Genomic DNA, 27,628 nt, shown 5'->3' on the forward strand with positions numbered 1-27,628 from the left:
GTCAACATCAACTATAATATAAAAACCGTAACTAAAAAAGTCTTTATATAGAGTTTCAGATGATCTGAATTTTACACAGAAAAGTGTAACTTTGAGAAATGAGGACTGTAATCCTGTGCTACTTGGGAGAAAAGGTAATGTGAAAAGAAAATTAAATGTAACCCCTTCCATTTAACTTCCAATAAAATGTTACTTTCAAAGATTTGGCAGGCTCTGAGTGAAGTGTTCTTATGTATGACTACTTAAAAAGATCACCAAACTATCCTAAGTTTCTGTGTTTAAAGGGAGAGAAGGAAAAAAAGAAGAGGACACTGATGTTGATTTGTAAGACAAATCACTTTTTTCTTTCAACTACTAATAATCTGCCTACAGAACATCTCCAAAGAACAGCCTGACACACTGAAAAAAATCAGCCCAGCTCTCCTGCCCGCTCCCCATTCAATGGGGGCAGAAAAGTGGAAGTGTGCAAGGGTGAAAGGAAACTAGGGACAGATGGCCTCGGAGTAGCAGGTGACCTTTGAAAACTGGGGGCCCACAACAATCAATAATTCCAGATCTAGATGGCCTTCGTGCCTCACCCCGAACTCGCAGGAAACTGTCCTTTGAAAAGAAACCACTTTTCTTTTCAGGGTTTATCCTCTGGTTGCTCCAGATTCAGATTTTGAAGGAAGACAGCCAAAGCGGGGAAAGAGGACTTTAAAAGGAGGGCGGAGTAATTAAACAGAAGAGATAAGATTTGCCCTAAGCTATCGCCTCGGTCCAAAACCCCCGAAAGGGATGAAATCGACACAAACTCGTTTAGGAGAAACTGCCTTAAAAAGAGCCCCTTCTAAAATCCCAAAGGAATACACCGTAAGAGAATAAAGGAAGACAAAAATATCAGACAGTCCATTTTCAATGAAGCATCCCTCTGCCCCCCCGCCCCCGCTGGGCGCCCCCAGCCAGCACCCAGCCCCGCGCCCCCAAGGTAAAGTGGCAAGTGGGGGGATGCTGAAGGGACTACCTTGTTTTGTCTCCAAAGGGCAACACAGCAAACATAGGAAGGTCGAAGTGCAGACCACGCGGCCTCCGCAGACTCTGGACTCCGGGAGGCGCCGGGGGGCGACGACGTGCCCAGGGGAGGCGGTGACTCCAAGCCTGCTCCCTTACCGACCCCGCCACCGGGCCGCCGCCCGCCGCAGCCCGCTCGCTCCGCGCTGCGCCGCCCCCTGGCGGGGAGCGCCCGGCAGAGCGGAGGCCGAACGCCGGCGGGGGGGAGCCCAGCGCCGAGCCTCGGCCGGCCGCTCCACCATCACCGCCCTGAGTGCGCTTTCCTGGCGGCCAAGGCAGCCAGCGCCGGCTGCCCGACGGCCGCTGCCTGGAGGCGGCGGCGGCGGCGGCGGCGGGTCCGGGACTCTTCTCCAAAGAGGCGCGTCCTGGAGTCAGTCGGAGTCCGCGTGTAGAAGCCTTTGCCCGCGCAGCGGCTTCTCACCAACTCCTCAGGCTTCAGGGCATCCGCCCGCCTCCACTCTCTGCTCCGGCCCCTCCTTCCTCGGCTTCAACCTCAATTCCTCCCCAACTCTACGGGAGCCTTTCCCACGCGCGCCCCAACTGCCCCCCGGGCAGCCACCTCCCAAAGGACAGGCACCCTCCTCCCCGCCCTCGGCAGCGGCCGCCCGGCGCTTGGCTCTCGACCGGGAAGAGCTGGCCTCTGGGGTCGGCTGGGGCTGCGCGGGACCCGTCAGCGCCCCGCTGTCGGCTCCCGCCGCGCCTCCCCAGCGCCCTTTGTGTGCGCGCCGCGAACCCCTCTGCGGAGCCCTTTCAGCGGCGCCGCCTTGGGAGCAAGAGAGAGTGAAAGGAAGCGCCGGGCCAAGCAAGGGACTGGAAAGGGGCAAAAGGCGACAGCGCTTACTCTGGGAAGACTCCGGCATGTTGCTGCCTTTGGGCTCCTCGTGGTCTCGCCCCTACCCCGACTTCCCCGCCCGCCAAGGGCCAGGGCGAGGGGGGACGGGGGAGGAGCGGAGCTGCTGGGACCGAGTTGGAAATGGTGCTTCCGGAGCCGCAGGGAAGGGGCTCAAAACTGTTTTGGTTTCGCTGAGGAGATTTAGGGGGACTAGGAGGCTAAAGAAGGGCTGGGGGAAGGCCCGTGAGCGCGGATGTATGTAAATAATCTTGCTCTCAGGGAATAATCTTGCTCTCACCGGCCGTGTGTGTGTGTGTTGGGGGGGGGGGGGTCCGCATGTACATTTTTGCATTGAACTTTTTGAGCAAGTTGGATCGAATCCCACGCTTGGGCTTTTCGACTGTACTAGCCATAAAGTCGAGGTGTCTACACCCTAACAGGACCAAAGACCTACTTCAAAAGCAAAGGGCCTGGGAACCGAGGTCGTTTAATGGTAAAGGAAGAGGAAAATTCAGTAAGGGAGAGAGATGAGCCCCCAGGTCACTCTCAGCGCCCCGGGTGGGTCTTCCAGGGGTCCTCTTCTTACCTGGTGGCTTTCCTAACAAAGTAAGAGCAGGTAAAGTCCCAGTGATCATCCAGCCACGCTTCCACGGAATCCTGGTCCCGCTGCAGCTTCGACTCCCCGGAGCCGGGGCTGGCCCGCTCCATGATCCGCGCCCAGCGTCTGTGCAGCTGGTTTGTGCCGTTTTCCACCCCAGCTGGGGTCTCTCCCTCGGAGGAGCCGGCCTCTGCCCCGAGACCCTCCCCCTCCGCCTTGCGCCGGTCCGGCTGGCTTTTGGCGAAGCTGCTCCGGCGCCCGGCCAGCCGCTCGCCACGCCCCACCTCTCCTGGTGATCACCGCTCCCAGGTGCGGCGGGTGGGGCAGGCGCAGCAGCCGCGCGGCCTCGCCGGGGTCGGGCGGAGGCTGGGTCTCGCCGTCTGTCGGGTCCCCAGATTCCAAGGCGGCGGCGGAGGCAACTGGCGAGCTCTCCGGCCGCTAAGTGGCCGCCGCTGGAAGGAGGCCGCTCGGCCGCTGGGGTGCGCTGTGGGCTGAGCGGGTTCCGGGGGAGCGCGCAGAGGTGACTGGGGGTGTGTTCGCAGAGTGCCCCACAGTACGAAAGGGAGAGTCGCGATGTGTGCGCCCATCCCAAGTCCTGAAAGCTGGAGTTAGGGGAACCTTCCACCAAAAGTAAGAGGTGCGGCTACCCTGGCGACTTTTCTCAGGTCTGAGTGAACAGTGACCGCCCGGCCTCGCTTTCCTCCCCAGGGCTTGGGTCTGGAAGGTGCAGGGATCGACCTTCCTCCGAGCCCAGGCAGCCCGGGGGGGTGTGCCACGGATTTGCGGCTCCTGGTGGGTAACTTCCAACAAAGGCATTTCCGTAATTACTATGTTGTTAATAACCACAAATAATTATAAAGTAGGCGTCTTTGCATCAAACATTCCCTTTTTATGACTGCAACAAGATTTTCTGGGAAAAGGAAAAGGTAAAACTGAAGTAATCATCATGGTTTGTGTATGAAGTCAGAAGACAAGGGAACCTCTGTACAATTAGGTTAGAGAGCATAGACGCTACCCGGGGATAGTACAGAGCAGACTGGTTAGCCCAAGTTTTATTAGTCATTTATATTTAAATGGAATTAACACACACCCCACAAAAAAGTATCCGTTTCAAAGGGCTCAGCTTTCCTACTCTATTTTGTCCTATCCCAATCATGCTTTCCAAAAAGGAATTGGTGTCTTCCTTTTGCTTTGTTCTCATCTCCATCTCCTTGTCCCGCAATTTGCAGTTTTAATAACGGTATTTTGCAATGACCTAATTTGGGGGCAGAATGAAATATGGAGTTGTATGTTTCACAACGTGTGAACGACACCATTAGCAGTGATATACCCATAGTGATTTAGCTGACATACTTTTTTTTTTTTTTAATTTTTTTTTTTATTCTTATGTTAATCCCCTTACATTACAACATTAGTTTTAGATGAAGTGTTCCATGATTCATTGTTTGTGCACAACACCCAGTGCTCCATGCAGAATGTGCCCTCCTAAATACCCACCACCAGGCTAACCCATCCTCCCACCCCCCTCCCCTCTAGAACCCTGTTTGTTTTTCAGAGTCCATCGTCTCTCATGGTTCGTCTACCCCTCCGATTTCCCCCGCTTCATTCTTCCCCTCCCGCTACCTTCTTCTTCTTCTTCTTTTTTTTTTTTTTCTTAACATATATTGCATTATTTGTTTCAGAGGTACAGATCTGAGATTCAACAGTCTTGCACAATTCACAGCGCTTACCAGAGCACATACACTCCCCAGTGTCTATCACCCAGTCCCCCCATCCCTCCCACCCCACCCCCCACTCCAACAACACTCAGTTTGTTTCCTGCGATTAAGAATTCCTCATATCAGTGAGATCATATGATACATGTCTTTCTCTGTTTGACTTATTTCACTCAACATAATACCCTCCAGTTCCATCCACGTCGTTGCAAATGGCAAGATCTCATTCCTTTTGATGGCTGCATAATATTCCATTGTATATATATACCACATCTTCTTTATCCATTCATCTGGCTGACATACTTTTAACAAAGTCCTTTCAAACTATTCTTGGCAAGAATGTTAGACATTACTCATAGAATGAGTATTACTACATAGAAATGCATAATTAAATTGATAATATAAGAACTTTAAAAAATGTCTTCCAATCCGCCAATGCAATGGTTTATCCTTCCTGCATTAAATAATTGTCCTTCTACAATTATAGTTTTTCTGAAACTTTACTGATGTATGCAAGTAACCACAAACCAACAAAAAGTAAGCAAAGCAGTAGAATGTGAAATAATGTGCAATAAATTATATCGGATTTTAAAATGCGAGTTCTGTGATCCTGATGTGTGATTACAGTGCTCGTGAACTCGAGACTTTGTCCTCAGTGCTCAGTTTTTCCCTGTGGAAATCCATGCATTTCTCCTAACAGAGGGTCAGTTATAATTTAAAACTATACTTTCCTACAAAAAATGAAGTGAATTTTTGGCTTGAATTGTTTGCTTCAGCTGGCTGCCTTGATTAAATAAACAAGCACTATCTAACTGTCCATTTTTCTCTTAACCTGAAAGGGTTAAATTATCAGAAACCAGAGAGTTTTCTGAAAAGTTACTGCAAGAAAAACAATCCGTGGATTCTGCCATTGGCGAGTCTGAATTCTGTGTGGTATACATGGCAGATTGGGGGTTCTTGTGAAGGCTGGTTACTTGAAGTGAGCATATCACAGTGGTTTGGGGGATGAGTTATTTCAAACTGTTCTAGTCTCCAGAGATCTCAGATAAAATTTGTAACAAATCTCTGTAACTTTAAAGTTCTTAAAGGTGACCTCACCCTGACCTCTTGTTTCCCAGCTCCATTTTATTTTTTATCCCTATCTGATAGATTTTTTAATGTTTTAACTTACTGGTATGGATTGCCCTAAGCATCTCCAATCTTGTTTTAGAATGAGTTGAAGATTGAGTAAATAATAAACATTATCAGGAAATAACTTTAAAAATGCTGTTCATGCTATTTACAACAAACAAATGCACAATGGAGGCCTAACAGAAAGGCCTCCAATTCCCGTCGTAGTAGAATAAAACCCAAACTCTCTAATGTGGCTTACAAAGTTCTGCATGATTTGACTTCTACCTACCTCTACTCTTGAGGTTTTGATCATACAACTAGAAAAAAATAAATCAATGATGATCAAATTCTCAAAAAAAGGAATGTGAATTACAGGAGTCATGAAATCTTTCCTGACCTGCTTTTTTTTTTTTAATTTTTTTATTCTTATGTTAATCCCCATACATTACATCATTAGTTTTAGATGTAGTGTTCCATGATTCATCGTTTGTGCATAACACCCAGTGCTCCATGCAGAATGTGCCCTCCTCAATACCCATCACCAGGCTAACCCATCCTCCCACCCCTCTCCCCTCTAGAACCCTCAGTTTGTTTTTCAGAGTCCATCGTCTCTCGTGGTTCGTCTACCCCTCCGATTTCCCCCCCTTCATTCTTCCCCTCCTGCTACCTTCTTCTTCTTCCTTTTTTTTTTTTTTCCTTAACATATATTGCATTATTTGTTTCAGAGGTACAGATCTGAGATTCAACAGTCTTGCACAATTCACAGCGCTTACCAGATCACATACCCTCCCCAGTGTCTATTACCCAGTCACCCCATCCCTCCCACCCCACCCCCCACTCCAGCAACCCTCACTTTGTGTCCTGCGATTAAGAATTCCTCATATCAGTGACTGACCTGCTTTTTTTTCATTCAAATCCCATACAGTATATTCTGTCCCCTTTGCAACCTTCCAGTGTATTCCAGGCTTGAGAAAATTAATATATTTGCACTTATAATATATTTGCACTTATGATCCAGTTTCCTCACTATTGAAGGGGGAAGACTAGAAGGTACATTGTGGTGTTGAAATGGAATTGGAGGTTAAAAATTAAACATGTGGGGTTGTGTGTGGGTGTGAGTTGTATCACGGGGAGAAATCCCACATGATGAAGAAATGCAGGCAGTTTCTAAGAGCTGTGGGTACCTTCCAGCTGACAGCCTACAAGGAGTTCCTGTCAGCAAGAGAATGGATCCCTCAGTCTTACAAATACAAGGAACTAAATTCTGCTAACAACCTGTGTGAGTGCAGAAGTCGATATTTCCCCATTCGAGCCCCAGATGTGACCACAATCCCAGCCAATATATAGACTTGCAGCCTTGTAAGATGCTAAGACATTTTCATAATTGACAACTTAATAATAATGAGTCTTATAATCCATGAACATAGTGGATTTATCCATTTATTCTAGTCTTTTAAAATGTCTCCCAGTAATGTAGTTTTTAGTATATTTGTCTTACACATATTTTGTTGGATATATCTCTGTATCTACTTCAGCTCTGTCACTGAGAAGTACTAGAAGCTATGACATTCCAGTAGCAATGAGTACAGTTAGTACCCAGATTTTGGTGTCTAAAAACCATTCTTCACTTTAAAAGGAATCAGAAGTCTGTGGAGAAAAAATTCCAGGTCTAGGACACAGAAAGTATTAGATAAGCCTGGAAAATCTTGTTTTGCTAGAAAATTAGAAAGGCTTGAAAAGATGGCAATATATCAGAAGGACAGAGGATATATCTGCAGGGAGCTTCCAATGGACAAATCTAGGGCAATTTAAATATCAAAATTGGGATACAGTAATAGTAACAAATTTTAACAGCTGACTAAAATAAGAAACTGTAATTTCACTCTGCTATAAGTCAATCACTAGATAAGTAAGTAAATAGGAAAGAAGAGAATGTTCCTTACAGTAGAATGCTAACTAATGAATACAAAAGGAATTATGTAGTAAGAGAATCATTAATGGTTACTAAAACTAATCAGTGAGAGTTTGATGATGAATGGAGTATCTCCTCATAAGTTTTTTATTAGTCATCATGGGGAAATAGTATCTTTACAATGGAGAGAACTTATGGATACCTTTCTAACCAAGTGATCAATTTAATATCACTTATATTGGGACAAACCAAGCATATAAACCTCTAAATAGGATATTCTGAGAAGGACACAACATCACTTCTATGTTATTCCTGAACCTAAATCTAATCCTGAGGATCGGATTGAGGGATTTCCAAACAAACACACGCAGTTTGAGGCACTTTGTACAAAATAACTGGCCTGTATGCTTCCAAGACTTCAAGGTCAAGAAAGACAAAGAAAGACTGAGGACCTAGTTATTTACTACTTTGTAACAATATTACCACAATGTTAGTGGCTTGAAGCAACACACATTTGTCATCTCCCAGTTTTTGTGAATAAGGGGTCTAGGCTCCGCTAAACAGTGTCTTCTGCTCAGGGGAGGTCTCACAAGGCAACCGGGCGGGAAGCCAGAGCTGCCTCATCTGAGGGTCAGTGGGAGAAGGATCTGCTTCCAAGTGCACTCAGGCTGTTGGCAGAATCCAATTCTTTGTGGTTGTAGAACCGAGGGATTCTTTTTCTTGCTGAGTTCTGGCTGGGACCCCAACAGGCTGTTGGCTGGGAGCCCCCCTTTGCCTCAAGAAGCCGCCTTCATTTCCTTGCCTTCATTATCCCACCATGACTGCCTGCTTCCTTGGAGCTAGCAAGGGAGAGAGACCCCAGCGAGACGGGACTATAATCTTATGTACATAACCATGCAATCACATACACATAATTACATACATCCCATCACCTTTGCCATATTCTGTTTGTGGGGAACAAGTCAAGCTTCTGCCTTCACACAAGGGGAGGGGAATCACAACAGGGTGTGAACACCAGGAGAAGGATCCGTGGAGGCCACCTCAGGAATCCTTCTAGAATAACACTGTCATAAAGCATAGTGAGTGCGATGTAGCATGTGTCCAGTAGATATTTGTGGGGGCAATTTGAAAAAAAAAGTTTTCTTAAATTACTTTGGCAGTACTTTTGTGTATTGTATGTAAATATGTTAGCAATTGATCTTTGAGGAAGGGTTATTTCTTTTCATGGTCTTTGGAAGTCTTATCACACTTAATAAAATCACCTTTTACTCTTAGCAGCCCTGGGCTCACGTGAAATAGTTTTCTGAGGACGGTGTTGGAATACACGCTTCAAGCTGTTGCACAGCAGGGATCAGCTTAATATCTTAAATGTGTGAATTTAAATTAGATCATAATTTTCCATTTCAAAGACTAAGCCAGCTTATGAATAATAAAGCTGTATAATGGTGCAATTATTCCCATCAGTACAGAGAATTTTCTTTCCCAAATCAAACGTAGGGTTTTCTACCCAAGTCTCTTGTGGCACCCCGGAATTCAGTTTGACATACAAAGTCTGATCCATGTAAAAAGACATTACATAGAAAATGGTGAACAGCTGTTTTTTGTATCAGCGAAGGTCACACACAGAGGAAATAGACGTCCACGAAAACAGGAGGGATTTTGGACAGATACTAGACACGCCTTCCTGACAGAGGGATGCGATACAGATGGATTTATGATATAGAGAATGTAAAGTAACCTAATATTCTACAAAATTAAAATCATATGGATACAAAATACAAACATTCTTAAATGCAGGTATAAATTAACCTTATGTAAGTATTTATATGTGGGAGAGAGATGATGTGACTGGGATGGTGCTGACAGAAATGTATATGCCTGCCTTATATTTAAGCTCTTAAAGAAGAGAAACCATACAGTGCATATTTATAATGACAGGGCAACGAAACTGAAAAGACTCTAAAGGTTTTAGATGTACAATTACTTCTTAATGCATATGCTGAAAAAGGGATTTAGGTTCTGCCTTCAGTTTGGTACTCTGCCCTCCCAGCTAAGTACTAATGAGATGTTTCTTTAAAAAGGTATTTGTCATTGTACCATCCACAGGATCACCCCATTTGAGTGTTTAAATGGCTCATACCTCAGTGTACCAGAAGAGAAATAAAATCATTTCAATACATTGAATAAAGTATGCCTAATCTTTCTAAACTTCTTGTGCCTGCTCCCTCAAAAACAAATGAAATAAAAAAATTTTTTTCTTTATTTAAATTCAATTAGCCAACATATAATACATCATTAGTTTTTGATGTCATGTTCAATGATTCATTAGTTGTGTATAACACCCAGTTCTAAAAATTTTCTTTAAAAGTTCTTTCAAAAAGCAGCACACTTTTAAAAAGATCAAATCATTCTATTTTTACACTGACCTGCAGAAACCGTTGACAGAAAAATACGCAAATTGTATATATGAAACTTTCTGCCTATCAAAAAGAAAAAGAGAGCATTGAAAAGTGTGCAGAAGTCTTCTTTACAAATGGGAACAGATAGCATAGCCCAGCATTTTGCACAATATTAACTCTGATGAGTGTAGATAAGAGAAAATGGAACATAATATTTTGTTCAGTCCATTTACCATTTCACAGTACAGGCTAACCCATTTGTTTGTATGTGCTGTTAATATTTTAAGTTTCTGTGGTTACTTTTTATACTTTTTATGTGTTAGTTCTTCCCATAACTCATAAATATTTCTCCAAGAATAAAACTTTTAATATTTAATATTGTTTGTATCACTGTTACATTAGTAAAGAGCCTGCTTTTGATTAGCTAGCTTCTCTACATTCCATGTTGTAGGAGGAAAATTACACCCTTTTTAAAATGCTCTGTAGATTTAGTAAAAACTGTTTCTCAGCAACTCTTGAGAAATAGCAGCTGAGAGGTCCTAAATGTAAATTGAGTGAAATTAAAGCACCTTGTTGGTTTCATAATGCTTTATAATTCTAAATGGACTACTGTTTGGTCTTCTGAAATCTAAACTTCCAAGATTTAAGACAGTGATGAAAGGCAAATGGTAACTTGGCTGACTCCTTAGCTTTTTAGTGTAGAGTATGGTGTTTTTTGATGAGAACACACTAATAAAGAACTTTTATCAAGATTGGCTTTAACCGTTGGTGCAGCTGGAGGATGTGAGATGGAGAGATGAGAACCCAAGGCACACATTTAGTGACACTCAGGTTCCTTTAGTGTATGTAGGATTAGGAAGTTCTGGAAGATGGAAGTACTAATCTTACTTTCAGAATTTTTGCAAGTGAGTCCACTTGCTTTGGCCTCCAGTTTTATGAGAAGTCATAAAAAATGTCAATAATTGCTATTAAATATGATAAAACGAAACTTGAAGCAAGGAATCAATAAAACAATGGTGAGCACCTGAAGTAGCTGAAGGGTGATTCACTTGGTAAGAAAATATGGAATTTAATAATAATTTTTACTCTTTGAAATTTAGAGAATTTTATTCTGCTTTTCTGAATCAAGAAATTCTCATTGTGGTTGTTACTACTAAGCCAGGAACTATGAAGAGTCAGTCTTTTGTGGACGCTGAATATCCTTTTACATGGCCTATCATTACAGATTAGGAGTGCAGTAATTATAAAGGATAGTATTATGCAATCCTAAAAGCCTACACTCCAAAAGCCAGCATTCATTTTGGGCTCTACCTAGCCCATTTCCCAGATTCCTGGCCAGAGACTGGTCCCATTGGTCTAAAGGAAATAAATAAATATTCATTTGACCAATACAGAAGCAGAGCGTGACCAAGAGTACATATTATCCTATAAAAGTTCACGCAAGACCACTTCTACAGAATCTTTCGAAAACATTTAGATGAGAAGCTGCAACTCTTTGCCTCGAATTCATGCTAAGATCACAACTATTTGCATGGGTGTCATCTTTCTCATGTCCTACAGAAACAGCAGATAACCACTGCTCAGTCTTTATCCACACAGCTCTTCAGGCAGCCAACTCCAATATAACATGTAAATTAAAGTCTGACTCTTTCTGATCCAGTCCAATGAATTTTATGTTGAAATTGTATGGCCCTAGGATCAACTTAATGTAAACTTACTGAGTGTACTTTGTAGGTTTACATGAGATCACAGTGAGGCATAAAATATGGTATATACCCTCAAGGAACTTTAAATCTAGAAGGAGAGACAAGACACAGATGATCATCCTGAGCTGTTAAGTGGCATTTGGGCAAGATGGCCAAGAGAGTTCAATAGGAAGTCTGGCTGAGAGGAGAGACCTGTATGTAGAAGATCTAAGGAGACAAAGAATAACCTTCAGGGAACTTGGCTGAGGTTAGGGATGAGTAAAAAAGGCCAGCTGTAGAGTAGAAGGGATAGGGGAATTGCTAGGAACGACTCCAGGGCTGGTAGTGAGTGCTGATCCTGAAGAACAGGTGTTTATTCTCTGCTCCATTCTATGTTATCTAGAGGATATAGGTACCCACTAGCCCATGGTGACTGTCTATAGTTAGAAAGCAGGACTGTTGGGGCCACAGATGCTTCAGTGACTCTGTAATGCCTAATAATAGAAGGAACAATTTGGATTATTTGCAACTATCTCTTTCCTGGTTTTATGAAGAACAAACAGTGAAATCAGACCCATTCTTGAATATTAAGTTTTATAAGATTGAGGGACACTAAGGCATTTTGATAATATTGAATTATATGCTACACATAAAATGTACCTTTGTAAAATATGCCTTATATTTAATTAAGTATCTAATGAATAGCCTTCATGAGTGGATAGCCTTTCACAACTTAAACTAAATACTCTTACTGTATATTTATGAGAGGAAACTAATAGTTCTTTCTATAATTTGTAGAAATGACTTTTGCCATGGAACTCTTCGTGAAGTCATCTTCTAATTTTGTTCTCTAGTACATTCGGCTTGTGCTAGCTATATATTTGATAGTCTGGCATAGACAGCCTTATTTCAGCTCTGGGATTAAATTTCCTGAAAGTAACTATGTTAATTTATGTTAATTTTAAAGAACTAAAATTATCTAATATTATATCCAAAATTATATTATTTCTGTGAATATATCAAAATCTTCTATATTTGTTAAAATGACTTTTCATAATCCCTATTTATTAATTGATACCTTCAACTAATCTCATAGTTTTGCAGAAATGCACAATGTCAAATTGTATGCATCCAGATATCATCTTCAGAAGTGTTTACTTAGATCATTCTGCTTGAAAAGGAAACTTCTCCCAATATAACCAAGGTTTCCCTTTTATTTACTTTTAAAATAGTTGAAAACATGAAGCATTGGATGACCTGAGAAAGCACATTTAAACAGATTTCCTACTGGGATCTCATAGCTTAAATACTGTTACCAGGATTGCAGATGGTCAGTCTATATGACAAAGCCTATCAAATGACTGATTTCTTCTACAGACAGATGGCGAAAGGGCCTAACGGAAGCTCAGTTTTCAAGTTGTAGGTGTGTGTGTGTGTATGTGTGTGTATCTGCTAAAGAACAAAGGTCTTTTACTCTGAAAGGCAAAAATAATTGTGTATGTTACCTAGGCTGTATTTGTCAGTACAATACTGACGACTAACTCTTGAGTTTTGAGTAAAGAATACTTTACCTAACCAAAGCAAAACAAAACAAAAAATTGTAAGGCTGTTGTTTGACCTAAACTATGATCTAAATTTTCCTATGAAGACCAAAAATAAAAAATAGTGAGCACCTGAAATAGCTGAAGGGTAATTCAATTGGTAAGTAAATTTGGAATTTAATATCAGTTTTTACTCTTTGAAAATTGGAGAATTATGTTCTGCATTAGTAAAAGGATAGTTTAGAATGAAAAAAATGATAATTTATATCTTTCCATTGATAAGAATCTCAAATACTCCTTTTTATAATCTTTCATTCTCTATCTTTTAAAAAATACAATTCTTTATTCAATTTGAGCTCAACTTTTCTGAGAAATAAATGAAAGACTTCCACGGAATTGTTAGCTGCAGAGCAGCACTTGAATTAGTAGTGCTCCTTTGCTGTATCTGTGTAGGACACTCATTTCATTAACTTCTGGAGCTAGTGAATCTTCTGGAAAGACTCCATGTCAAAAATAACCGTTTAACTTAAAGTTATTTTGCCATCTGACATAGCTCAATCACTTATCAAGTTGAGATACTGTTTCCTATGTTTCTTCTGACCTAAGATGTGGTGAGTAAGCAACAAATGTCCAGCTTAATTTCTGATGGAACCTGTCCCAGGGAGCAAGATCTTTTGAGAAGAAAATGAGTTGGCACTTGCCTGGAGGCTAGATGTGGATAAACCATCTATCTCCTCTGGAGATGGAAGATAGTTACACATTTGGCAGGGAATACTCAGTCAACTGATAGATCAGGCAATTGACAAAGCAGGAAAAGCACATCTGGTGCATTATTAAGTATCAAGATGACGAACAGAGGTCATAATTAAGCTTGTACTTAACAGCTCATTGACTTGAGTAATAATAACAATAACTTTATAAAAGCACCCTTCCTATCTTTTCTCTCATTGTCCTCACAAAGAAATTTAACAAGGTCTGTGTTGTCATCACCAGGAAAATCTGTCAGCCTTCTCCTTAATTAAAACCTTCCCTGTAGTCTTCACAGTAAAATTTTTATGTTTTCCATTTTTAAAAATTAATTCAACTGATCTTTGGAGACAAATCAGTGTATAAACCCCCACATACAAATAAATAAGTCAACTCAAGTTCATGTTATAAGGCAGTTACTTCATTTATATATGTCTGTTCATAAGGGGCAAAAAATTTATTCGAGAAACTCTATATGAATGCTATATTTTGATGGATGGAAACACTAAAATGAATTATTCAATAGAAATAACATACACAGTATTCTGTAAAATCTATATTATTTCATCAAATATCTTTACATAAAGATTGAGTTATTGTATGTCTCACTTGTCAAATGAAAGAAGAAGAGAGGAATGTACTAGCAGATAATTACAAATAATATTTTATAAGACCAGTGTGTCCTAATTTATCAAAAAAAGGGTAAGATTTGAGTTAAGGTTAAATAATAAGGAATTAGAATTCCATATTCAGTGGAAATAAAATGTGTAAGTTTGACTAAATAAGAAACCAATACACATTAGAAAAAAATAGCTGACAGAGAGTGATTTTAATAAGGCAGTGAGTCCCGGACAAAATGGACAATAAAAAATTGGGTTCTGTGAATCTCACTGGATGTAAATTTCACACGAATTTTCAGGGAAAAGTTTTTGTTGTATACCACAGACCAAGCATTGGACAACAGACACATCAGAGTTGTGGATCTCACATTTCTGAACAATTAATAAGTGCACAAATCCATAGTTGTTAATATTGTTATTTTTTGCTCTTATTGTAGTTGTTTAGTTGAAATTCCAATATAACTGCTCCTTCTGTAGTCAAGTAATTTATTCGTCTGGAACAATGCCAGTCTAGTGAAGCATGTGATGCAGATTGAGTAGGTTCTTCTTCCCTGATTATCCTTAGTCCTCGTTGTGTGAGAGCAGGTGTTGGGAAGAATACTGGTTTTACTCGCTCAGGGTCTCTATCTTCACCAAGATTAAAGAGAGCTGTTAAGTGAAATGAATTTACCTAGACGTAGAGGGGAAACTATTCTCTATCATTTCCATTTTTAACTTCTAACTTTTGTTCTCTTCCTTTTTATTAAAAAAAATCTCCACCATTGTAGGAAAATTTTCCTGGTAGGTAAAAGAATCCCTAGAAGACCCCCAAAGATCTGAAATGGGGAATTTTTTGTTTAAGTATAACGGACTTGGATGAACATGTGAATGAGAAGGGAAAGCTAGAATATTCTTCCGTCTCACAATATTTATATCGGTTTCCTCTTGCTATCCACAGCCTATTTTTGTGTATGCATATGATACAGGTTAAGAGTAACGACTTTGGGAAAAGTTCTGGGTCTGAACATTGGCTCTTACTCTTATGGGCCATGTGGTTCTGGGCAGGTCAGTTATATTTTCTGGGCTTCAGTTACCTCATGTGCAAAAAAAAATAGGGTCATAACAATACCTACTTCATAGGCATATTGAGATGAATAAATGAGATAAAATATGTAAGAAATTTGGTGTAGTCTGACTTATATAAACACTTAATAAATGATGGTTATTATGCTTGGATAACATGAAGACTTTTCCATTACCAAGAAAAGGAAAATTATTTTTTTACAAAATCATTTACTCCACCAATTAACAAGGTATATGAAAAAGATGAAGTATTAATAATGGATCCTCATGGGCAAATGAGAGGAAAAAGAACTGCTTATTTTGGCACTCACAGAGAACAGTATTGTCAGTCACTCAGTCAAATATGCAGCTATGGGAACTCTTGTCCCAGCTTTGAGGACACACTATGGCCAGCCCAGATATTTTAGAAATTCAGCTCCCATTAAGCTATGGCAAGGTCCTTAACCTATCATGAAAACTTAAGGTTGTCCTGTGAGCCAGCAGGAGAGAACTCAATTCTCTGAGTTTGAGCTTCTTCTTCATTAGGATTGGGCTCTTAGAGGGACCATTCTAACTCTATATTCAAAGTATATTTTGAATATAATTATTTCTCACCGTCTATTCAGCTGCCACTCTGGCTCAGTGCATAATCGTTTTTCATCTGGACTACCTAACTTATCTCCCTGTTTCTACTCTTGGTTTTTCTGCAGTCTGTCCTCCACATATCAACCAGGGTGATCTTATTAAAAATTATATTGCCTCATGTTACTACTCTGCTTAAATCTTGGTTGGAATTGTATTCTAATTTCTTACCATGGTAAACAAGGCCCTATATGATCTTGTCCTTACCTCCTTAATGAACTTACCTGCTACTTCCTCCTTTTTTGTTACTCTGCTTCAGCCATACCAGATTTCTTGCTCTTCCCTTAACTTGTTGCTGCTTCAGAGATTCAGATTTGCTATTCCTTCTGCTTGGAATATACTTGGCCCAGGTCTTCACATAGATTGTCATCTCTCATTCTTTAAGTCTGTATTCAAAGGTTGCCACCTCAAAAAGTCTTTCTTAATGAACCCAGAAGCTGTTTTTGTTTTTTTTTAAAGACCAACAAAGTTATCAATTTTGTCGATAAACTTTTAACCAAATTCATCAAAAGAGAGAGAGGACTCAAATAAACAAGATCAGAATGAAAGTGGAGAAATAACAACCAACACCACAGAAATGCAAAGGATTATAAGAATATTATGAGAAATGACATACCAGTATATTAGACAACCTAGAAGAAATGGATAAATTTCTAGAAACATATAGTCTCCCAAACTGAATCAGGAAGAAATGGAAAATTTGAATAGACTGATTACCAGCAATGAAATTGAATCAGTAACCAAAAAAACTCCCAACAAACAAACGTTCAGGGCCAGATGGCTTCACAGGCAAATCCTACCAAACATTTAAAGAGTTAATACCTATGCTTCTCAAACTGTTCCAGAAAATAGAGGAAGAAAAGCTTCCAAATTCACTCGATGAAGCCAGTATTACCCTGATACCAAAACCAGATAAAGACACTACCAAAAATACAAAGAGAGCTACAAGCCAGTATCTCTGATGAACATAGATGCAAAGATCCTCAACAAAATATTAGCAAACAGAATCTAACAATACATTAAGAAAACCATTCACCACGATCAAATAGGATTTATTCCTGGGATGCAAGGGTGGTTTAGTATTCACAAATCAATCAACATCATACATCACAACCACAAAGGAAGGATAAAACCCATGCAATAATTTCAACTGATGCAGACAAAGTGTGTGACAGAGTACAACATCCGTTCATGATAAAAAACCCTCAACAAAGTAGGTCTAGAGGGAACATACCCCTCTTCTCTCACAGTTTGAGGATTTCTTTAGTGGATTACTTGGATTTCTTTCTCTTTATTTTTTGCATATATATTACCAGATTTTGATTTGTGGTTACCATTAGGTTTACATGTAACATCTATACACATATTGCAGTCTTTATTAAGTTGATGGTTCCCCTTAAGTTTGAACTCATTCTAAAAGCACTAAATTTTTACTCCTCTCTCCCCACATTTTAGGTGTATGGTGACATACTTTACATCTTTTTGTTTTGTGACTCCTTTGACTAGTTTTTGTAGATATACTTGATTTTACTGCTTTTGTGCTTCTTATTCCTGCTTATGGTCTTTTCTTTTCACTCAAAGAATCTCCTTTAACATTCCTTGTAAGGCTGGTTTGGCTGTGCTGAATTTCTTTAACTTTTTTTGTCTGGGAAACTATTTATCTCTCCATTTATTCTGAACGAGAGCCTTGCTGAATAGAGTATTTAGTTGCAGGTTTTTTTCTTTCAGCACTTTGAATATATCATGTCACTCCCTTCCGGCCTGCAAAGTTTTTGCTGAAAATCACCTGATAGCCTTATGGGGTTTCCCTCGTACGCAACTAGTTTCTTTCCTCTTGCTGCTTCAAAAATTCTCTTTCCCACTACTTTGTGCCATTTAAATTGCTGTGTGTCTTGGTGTGGACCTCCTTGGGTTGGTTTTGTTGGGGGCCCTCTGTTCCTCTTAAATCTGGATCTCGGTTTCCTTCCCCAGATTTGGGAAGTTTTCAGCTATTATATCTTTAACTACATTTTCTGCCCCCTCTTCTCTTTCTTCTGGGATCCTTATTATGCAATGTTATTATGCTTGATGGTGGTGTTGAGTTCCCTAAGTCTAGTTTCATTTTTTGTTATTATTCTTTCTCCCTCTTTGTTCAGCTTGATCGCTTTCTGTTACTCTCCCCTCCAGGTCACTGACCCATTCTTCTGCTTCCTCCAGTGTGCTTCCTCTTTTCCATCCAGTGTCTTTTTAATTTCAGTTATTGAGTTTTTCATCTCTGATTGGTTCTTTTTTATGTTCTCTATCTCTTTGTTGAGAGTCTCATTGAGGTTCTCCACTCTTTTCTCAAATTTAGTGAGTATCTCTATGACTATTACTTTAAATTCTCTATCAGGCATTTTACTTACCTCCATTTCATTTAGCTCTCTTGCTGTGATTTTGTGCTGTTCTTTTATTTGGGACATACTCCTCTATCTCTTTATTTTGTCTAATTCTCTGTTTCTTTGAGTTAGGAAAGTCAGCTACATATCCTGCTCTTGAAGGTAGTGGCCTTTTGAAGAAGAGTTCCTGTTGTGCCCTGCAGTGCAATGTCCCCTGTTGCCCAGAACCTGATGCTTCAGAGGCGTCTCCTATGTGTGTTGTATGTGCCTTACTGTTGTGGCTGACCTGTGTTTGTCTTTAGTCCAGTCATCTGCAATGGCTCTCTTTGTCTGTTGTGGGCAGGGTTTGGTCTCTGTGCTGTTAATAGGCCAGTCTGAGGCCCTCCTGGGCTTGAGTTTACTCAGATCAGCAGTTTGCCAGAGCTTCAGTCTCACTGAACTGTAGGGTACTTTCCCTGTGTTGTCCCCCGAGGAGCTTTTGTTGGGGGGTGGGGCCTGCAGTCAGACCATATGTCTGCCCCCAACCCACTGCTGGGGCTGCAGACAAACTGGTGTATGTGGTTTTCTTGCCCTCTCCCCAGGGCAGGAGTCACTGTGGAGTGGTGCTGGCCCCTGTTAGGGCTGCTTGCACACTGCCAGGCTTGTGATGCGGCTTTGGATGGACTCTGGCTGAGGGTGTGTTGAAGTGGGCAGGTCCGCAGGAGAATGCAGGGGTGAGGCATACGGTGTTAGCAAGCTAAGTGAAGAGTATTCATGCTGGATCCTGCAGTTGTCTAGATATTTAGACTGGGGGGCGGGGGGCGGGGGAGGGAAATTGCACCCACCAGCTCTTTTGTTCTTGGAGAAATCTCCTAAAGATCCCTATACCCCCAGCACAAGTTGCAAGATCAGGAAATCAGTCTCCTTCCAGGTGTCTTTCAAACTGCTGCTTCTGTGCTGTATTTTGAGTCCATTCCTTGAAGCGTCATTAGAGTGCCTGGTACAATCCTTTTCACGAGGCTCTGAAACTGTCCTTCCTTATAGAAGACAGTGTTTGGCCTCTCTGCCTAATGTCAGAGCTTTGGGGCAAGCAGGAAAGGAAATTTTTACCTGTGGAGGATAAGGATGAATGACTGTGGTTGATTATATCAGTAACCAACAACATCAGAATGGAGGAAAGTAAAATCCTCTTTTTGGGTAGAATATGCAAATGTTACATAAGGATTACATCAGTTTCCCTTTAGGATAGTAACATATTATGTATGATATATGAGTGCTTTTCTATAAAGTATATAATCTCTGACATACATTAAATTAATAACACTTTTACCAGAATGTAACAACCAATGAGGGTGAAACTTGTCTGATTTCACAGTTCTTCCCTTGTAGCTTTTATGATACTATTGAGCTAATTGTGAAAGATGGAATATTAAATAAAGTTTATTTCTAGTAGTGTTTCCTTTGTAGGGTAAGAAAAAAAGAAAACAAAATAGTTTAAAAAGGCATCTTGAATTTGCTTATTCATTTACCTTTGATTTTCCTGAATTCTGTGGCTGGCTTTGAGAAGAGTCAAAAGCATTAGCAGAGGAGGTTGGTCACTTGATTTCTAACATGGATGCATAAGTACCTGAGAACAATGAATGGTTGTAGCTTGGTTTCTTGGTAATTGAAATGACAGCACAATATTTATAAATGAACATAAGCAGAAATTAGGGTAACTGTAAGCAATCCTAGCTGTCTCAGAAGTAAGGAACTTCTGGGTTTTATTTGTTTTAAGTAATTGGGAGAAAACACAGTAGCATAAGCACAGAAAGCTAGTCTGGTGAGAAAGAATCCCACCTATCTTGGCAGATTGCACGAAAGGTATAAATTATATAATATATAATGTATAGACATATAATATATATCAATCACACATTATATGTGTACATTATATATTAAGTTACATATAAGTATGAAATTATAGTCTAATATATAATTGAATATATCTTTCACATATATAAATCTAATATATATTTATGTATATATTAGATATATATCATTAGATCTTAAACTTCTTATATATTATTTACTTATATAGTCTAATGTATAATTTATATATTATATGTAATATATATAAAATATATAATATACATTTAAAATGCAATATAAATATACAATATACATACAAATACAAATATAAAATATGTAATCTATATTTAATATATGCATATTAATTATGTATAAATGAAGATATATGATAAACTTATGTCATTAATATATATCTTATTATATATTAGATTATATATTATATGTATTATATATTGCATATATTAAATATTTATCATTAGAACTTAAACTTCTTCAGAAAATAATTCTACCTTAAGATATATTTTCCTGATATTACTATAGCTAATATTAATATACTAATTATATTACATATTAATTAATACAGTAAAAAAGTAGATATTAATAAGAATATGTAAGACATAAGATTGATATTATATACTATAAATACCATTAATATATTAAGATATATATCTAATGATATCTAATATATAAATATATGTATACATACATGCATATGTGTATACACACATACATATACAAATCCAGAAAGACTATTGAATCTGTGTGAACCTAAGTTTTCACTCTAAGAAACTAGAAAAAAGGAAGCATGTACCCAAAGTGGAATGAAGGAAATGATTAAATTAGGAAAAGTTTAGTTAATATAGTCCAACTTCACTTATAAACATTAGAAACAAAAGTGCTGAATAAGATGTCAAACCAAATCGAGTAATAGGTGTGTATGTATATAAGTATATAAATATAATGTGAAAATGCTAAGCGTTGGTAAGGTAGGGAACAACTGGAACTCTCACACACTGTTGCTTGGAATAGAAATTGATAAAACTACTTTGAAAAACTTTTGGCAAGATTTAATAAAATCATAAATCGAAAAAATAGGTCTAAACCAGAAAAGGCCCTAGTACTATATTTAATAACATTTTAGTAATTCTCAAAACCATCACTCCAGGACCACCTGAAACTTTCCTCACATTTTTCTGAACTGAAATTCCTTGTTGACAACAACAAACATGTACTAAATGTCAGTCATCAATGAGAAATTGTCTAATGTGCTAGAAAGACACGATTATGAACGTGACCTAGTTTTTGCCATAAAGGGATTTACAGATAACTTGGGGTGACAGGCCTGAAATTACTAATAGAGCAGATATAAAAATGCTAGATGTTTTTACAAAGTGATATGACGAAAAATAAATGGGAAGTAAAAAATTGCTTCTGCTCAGAGAGCTATAGACAGAAAGTGCAGAGAATACTTGCCCCGACGGTGATGTTTAAATCACGCCCTGCAGGATGATTAGAAGTTTTCCTTGCAAACTTAGTTAAGGGGGAGATGCAGAGACAAGAAAGTGCGTAGTATGTTGGAAGGGTATGTGTAAATAGTCAAAGAAGAGCCTGAGGAAGGATGGTGGGACTAAATTTCCTAACATATACGTTACAAAAAGAAGTAAAGCAGCTACTGTGACTTCCCAGTCCCGCAAATTGCTTAAAATCTGTTGCTACAATAAATGATACGCATTTGCAAAAGTATATCATATCACTACTTAAAATTCTAGAGTTGGCACATATTACTAATATCACAAGAATATTGAATATTGAGTATCATAAGAAACTCCTCTTGTTTTAATTCAAAAGATTTAGGTCATTTTAACAAGAAGATAATTTTGGCGAGGGTAAAATGAAATCTGAAATGCTATGTACGTGTGTGTTTTATATTCCTCATTACTTTGAGAAATTCACTGAATGAGAGTGTTTTTCTTTCCTGATATTTTTAGAGGCAGTTAACCCTACCTGTTGGCTGTTGAAACAAGTCGATGAGCTTTTACAGTGAAAGAAAAATGTACTAAGATGTATAAAAGCCCAATAGATTGCTGAGAAACTGAATGTCCTTAAATTTTTTTTAAATTTCAGTTTTAAATTTGAATTCTTATTATACATGGCAGATATCCACTTGTGCTCGCCTAAGCCCAAAGAGGTAATTTATAATAAGGGTACTCCGGTACGTTGAGAATCCGAGGAGATGTGAACAATCAAGCCTCAGGATGAGTAAAAGCAAGGACTGAGTAAGAGTTCTGTGGTGTCTTCGTTCCAGTTGGCTCTCAGAAAGCCAAACGGCTAAGCCAGCCTGGCAGGGCTTGAGAACCCAGCAGCGGGGGCCCACTGCCCACTCGGCAAACACTCCTGGAAATAGACCATTCGGGAATGATTCTTCCTCCAGATAGATATTCTGAAGAAGTAAACATTTTGTTCTAGACACAGGCGAAGGAGTCTAAGGGTCTTACACACTCTATCTCACTAAATGTACACAACGTCTTTATCGTAGCACTTGGCTATAAAGTGAAAGGCATGCAAAGATAGCACAGGCGGAGTTCAGGCACTTTCTTTGTGTTTTGTTTGGGCAAATGTCTGACATACTGTTTGTCAGAAGCAAAAGGTAGAAGTTTCCAGGGAGCTGCCGTCCAGTGGCTATAAAAAGATTAGCACAAGCACTGTATTCGATGTGAACTCTTAGCCAACTAAAGCGAGTGGCAAATGAGAAGAATGTTCCAGACTAGATTCTGCGGAGGTTATGGTGAAAGTCACGTCTCTGGAGAAACCAAAGTCCCTGTTTGAATTTTAATGCAGGCTTTCTCTTTGGTGGTGTAGCAGAAGGAGAGGGATTTGAGTCACTGAGGGAGGTAGGGCCTCCAGAGTCGCTCTTCTGGCCGGGGAGGTACAGGGAGAGAGAGAGAGAGGGAGAGAGAGAGCGGGGGGGAGAACTCGGAGGGGCTGAGGAAACAGCCAAAAGTTGCATGGGGGAAGCGGGCCTGAAGCGCTACCCTAAGTACCGACACAAGAGCGTCCGATGAAAAGGCTCGTGTTTCCCAAGGGCTCTGGAATGCCCAGAGGAGAGAACACTGTACTTCTAACACAGGCTAATAGTAGCTAATGATAACTGACGTTTCACTTATCATGTGCCCGGCCTCACCGAATAACCTCCTGCTTTATTTCACTTAATTTTCAAAATCTCCTAATAAGATCCGTTCACTCAATTTGCAGTTGAAGACATTGAGGCCTCGAGAAATTAAGCAACTCGCTCAAATAAGCGGGAGAATCAGAATTTGAACGTGGAGTCTGTGCTGTCGGGTCCCTGCCCGCCCTGTCACCAGATAGCCTCTCCGGAGCTAGAGAGTGGCAGATGTCCTGTATTAGCTTATAGCTTCTACCTTGGAAGCTGATGGCAGAACAAGGAGCAAGCCACGGACAGGTGGCTCACAGAAAGCCCCAGCTTTGGGACCATTTGAATGGACTCCGATACTCCCTACAAACAGATGTCAGCATAAAGACTAGAAGAGCAAATCCAGTCCCTTCATCGGGAGAGGTTTACGCAGAAGTGTACTAAGTGATGACAGTTTCTCGGGCAGCACCATACCTTGGTGGAGCCCTGATTTGGTGCCATGTTAAAGACGTGGCAGCTTTACCGGGGTTATGAATTCCGATTTCTTCTAAATGGTTGGCAGTTTAGCAGGTCCTGTTTGCCAAAGCCATCGAGGCTTTTCTTGCAGTTAGTTATAAGAAAGAGTGCCCAGCCCTTTTGCAAGTGGGAATATTCTGCATTTGTGTGCCATCTACAATGAGATTAAAGCTATTTGTTCTTATTTCTCCTTTTATATGATAGGCTTAGCAAGGATACTCATTATTCTGAGCATGCATGACAAAATTATTAATTGAAATTAAGTAAGTTAATTTATAATATTTATAGAATTTATGTATTATGACTTTAAACAAATATGGCATTACTGTAAATAATTATTAATTATAATTAACAAACTTAATGATAACAGAAGGTAATTAAAGGTAACTAACACCGTAGAGCTGTGATTTCTCACATCCACGTGTATTTTTTTCTTCTTTTGGGCATTTTTTATTTCCCTACTTGTATTCTGGTTACTTATATATGTCCCCCACTGTATTTTTGGCACCATTAGTCAGGAACTATAACTTCACTGTACATCCAGAATTTGTATCTCAGTGGTATTTTCCCCAGTTATGTCGAGTTCGTTTTTTGTTCCTCAAGCACACCACTTCTAAAGAATTTTGGAGATACTTATTTTATGTGTCTGAGTTTCCCGATCATAGCAATGCCTTCTGTTGCTTGTTTCTATTTCAGGGCTTTGTAAATTTGCTTTAGAGCAGGGTTTCCTAAACCAGACACTGTGCCACCTCCACAATTTTTGCCGAATAGATCCCCTGTACCATTAATATTTTCCTTAAGTAAATTCAGGACTTTATTTTGTTAATATTTTATTTATTTATTTGACACAGAGAGACACAGCGAGAGAGGGAACACAAGCAGGGGGAGCGGGAGAGGGAGGAGCAGGGAGCCCGATGCGGGGCTCGATTCCGGGACCCTGGGATCATGACCAGAGCCGAAGGCGGACGCTTAACGACTGAGCCACCCAGGCGCCCCTAAATTCAGGACTTTTATCTAAAATTTCATTTCTGAAGGAACTATGTAACTATTGCAAATGGGAAACCAGAACCACTTGCTTTAAGTTGTAGAAAATTTATACACTGCCAACAAACTCTGGCTTTATAGACTTACCTGCCGCCCTTAAGTGAAATAAGGAGAGAGAGAGGGAGAGAGTAGCAATTACTGGGGAAGCATTAATCTGAGCACCAGATTAATGGCACTGGCACCAATCGGAGACTTTATCCTTGATGTAATAAAATTAATTACAAAGAAGTTTTAGAGGGAATACTTTTCTTATGGTCTAATGCTGTCATTACTTAATGCCACTTTGTTTACTATCCATAATCCTCTCACTTACAGCCATGGACCACTTTGGGAACATTCCTTATAACATGGACCCCAAACAGAACACACCATCAGACCTAAATTCCTAATTGTTTGATTTTTGACAAGTTAGTTAATTCCCTTAAGCTTGATTCCTCCGTGTGAAAAAGGGATAATACATTGATATTCAAGATCACTTTGAGAATTATATGAGGTAATGTTCACAATGTGTCTAATCCTGTGCCTGGAGTTTATTAAAAAACATTAATACCTTAGGGTGCCTGGGTGGCTCAATCAGTTAAGCGTCCAACTCTTGATTTTGGCTCAGGTCATGATCTCAGGGTCATGAGATCAAGCCCTGTGTCGGGCTCCATGCTGAACGTGGAGCCTACTTAAGATTTTCTCTCTCCCTCTCTCTGCCCCTTCCCCCCACGCACATGTGCTTTCTCTCTCTAAACAAAAACAAAAACAAACACAAACCAAAGCATAAATACCTACTGTGTGCCAAGCACACCTCTGGGGGCTCAGGATCTAGAAGAGCACATGACAGAGAAGGACTCTGCTTTCATGGAACTTACATTCTGGTGAGGGACAAATTAACCATGAACAACTGAACAAAAGAGCAAGGTCATTCGAGGCAATATTGAGGAAAGCTCTGAAGTAAATAAAATGAAGCACTATGAAGGACAGTGACTGGTGTTTAGGGAATACTAATTTCCTTCCTAATTCTCAACTCTATATGGTTGGAATTCCATATATGTGGAAAAAGAGGAAGGCTATTGAGAATATGCTTGTCCACTGAGATAAGCAAAGGGCAAAAGACGGAGAATGAATAACAATTGCAGTTTAAAACATAATTAAATACATGGCCCAAATTTTGAATGTCTGTACTGCTCTAAAACTTGCCTTCTTAAATTATGTGCTATAGAACGTATGATCCTCTCTTAGAAACAGAGAACATTTCATTGTTCCATGACATTTCATTGTCATGGAAATGAAATGCAGTTGGGGCTTTATCACTTACTTTTGTCATGGTTGTGCTTTTAAAAAAAACACAACTTCAGGGGCGCCTGGGTGGCTCAGATGGTTGGGCGTCTGCCTTCGGCTCAGGTCGTGATCCCGGGGTCCTGGGATCAGGTCCCGCATCGGGCTCCCTGCTAGGCGGGGAGCCTGCTTCTCCCTCTGCCTCTGCCTCTCTCTCTCTCTCTCTGACTCTCATGAATAAATAAATAAAACATTAAAAAAAAAAAACACAACTTCAGAACTTAATGTATTGTGTGTGATGAGTTTGATTTTAGGGAAGTTAAGAACATTCTGCCACAAAGTTCAGGCCCCTAAATATACTTTCAGCCAGCAAATTCTGATTTGGGCAGGGCTCGGAAGTCCGCGAGCTGATGATGACAGAATGGGAATAATTAGGTTTTGAACCTAAAACAAAGGATGGATTTATATGGAGAGAATCCGTTCTGAGATTTCTGAGACCTATTATCTAGCTTGTGAATGATAAATGAACTCATTTGAGGCATTGCAGATTGACTTTGGAGGGCCAGGAAAAAAGTTTTCCTCTTTTCCAATTCCTTCATCTCTTTGCTCCTCTAGTCATTTGCAATGACTTTGAATCCTGTTGCTCTTACTGGACTCTGTTAACATCCTTCCGATGTCTACATGACTTAATTACTGAAATTAAGAATTTGAAGAATCAGTTAAGAGTATCTAGTTGGAGACAGGATACCCAATTAGGAAGTACAGAATGCAGCTACTCTGCTCCTAGCGTCCTTCATTTCAGTCCTAACTGAATTCTGCTTTTCCTTCTCAAGTAACAATAAATCTTTTGATCTCTGTGAAAGAAGCAAAGATCAAGCTGATCCTCAGAATGAATCTCCTCCTTCCTCCACTTCTTCAAAGATCTACTTAAATTTGAGTGGCACGTATTTTTTTTTAATGTTTTCCAATGCAATTACCAGTCACAAAAGAAAATTACTTCCTTTATTATCATAACTGAAAAACACCATTTCTTTTTTCTTCCAGCATTTTCATGTTACATTTTAAATCAATGAAATTCATGTAAACTTAACTTTTTTCTCTGATAATTCATAGTAAGGGGCTTTCACAGTAATGCCACAAGTAGTTGCTTTTTATTTTCCTGTGTAAGAACCCCTACCACTAAAACAAGTCGTTCAGTGCTGTTCATAATCTCCTTTAGAAACATAATGACTTTTATCTCCCAGAACAGCAATTAAGAATGTTTAACAGAGTAGATGATGTAGTGGAAAAAGCTGTGGTCTATCTACTTCTGACCCCAGTATTTACTATTTGTCCTTCAGCAAGTGAAATCGGAATTCTGAATCCCAAATTCCATATCTGTAGAACAATATTTTATCCATCATTCTATTTGTTTTTTTTTTTAAGATTTTATTTATTTATTTGACACAGAGAGAGAGAGAGAGAGAGCACAAGCAGGGGGAGCAGCAGAGGGAGAGGGAGAAGCAGGCTCCCCGCCGAGCAGGGAGCCCAATGCAGGACTCGATCCCAGGACCCCGAGATTATGACCTGAGC

The 27,628-nt window shown here is 39.9% G+C and overlaps 1 protein-coding gene across 9 annotated transcripts in view; it reads right to left on the reverse strand.

The window, feature by feature from the left end:
- LOC135363615 (mitotic spindle assembly checkpoint protein MAD2A-like) overlaps nt 1-2,921 on the reverse strand; it is a 30,699-nt gene extending 27,778 nt beyond the window's left edge. For 2 of the 9 annotated variants that reach the window (XR_010409472.1, XM_064584834.1), the window contains exon 1: nt 1,004-2,155. The gene's annotated coding sequence lies outside the window, so the exon portion shown is untranslated. Of the gene's footprint in view, nt 1-1,003; nt 2,164-2,468 lie in introns of those variants that run through there. The other 7 variants (XR_010409473.1, XR_010409471.1, XM_064584835.1 and 4 more) reach the window with 7 other exon arrangements.
- Between the last annotated feature and the right edge of the window lie 24,707 nt (nt 2,922-27,628).

The sequence above is a fragment of the Mirounga angustirostris genome, unplaced genomic scaffold (genome assembly GCF_029215605.1).
Source record: "Mirounga angustirostris isolate CCGP_5_RB_7025 unplaced genomic scaffold, mMirAng1.0.hap1 SCAF_2, whole genome shotgun sequence".
NCBI classification, from domain to species: domain Eukaryota; kingdom Metazoa; phylum Chordata; class Mammalia; order Carnivora; family Phocidae; genus Mirounga; species Mirounga angustirostris.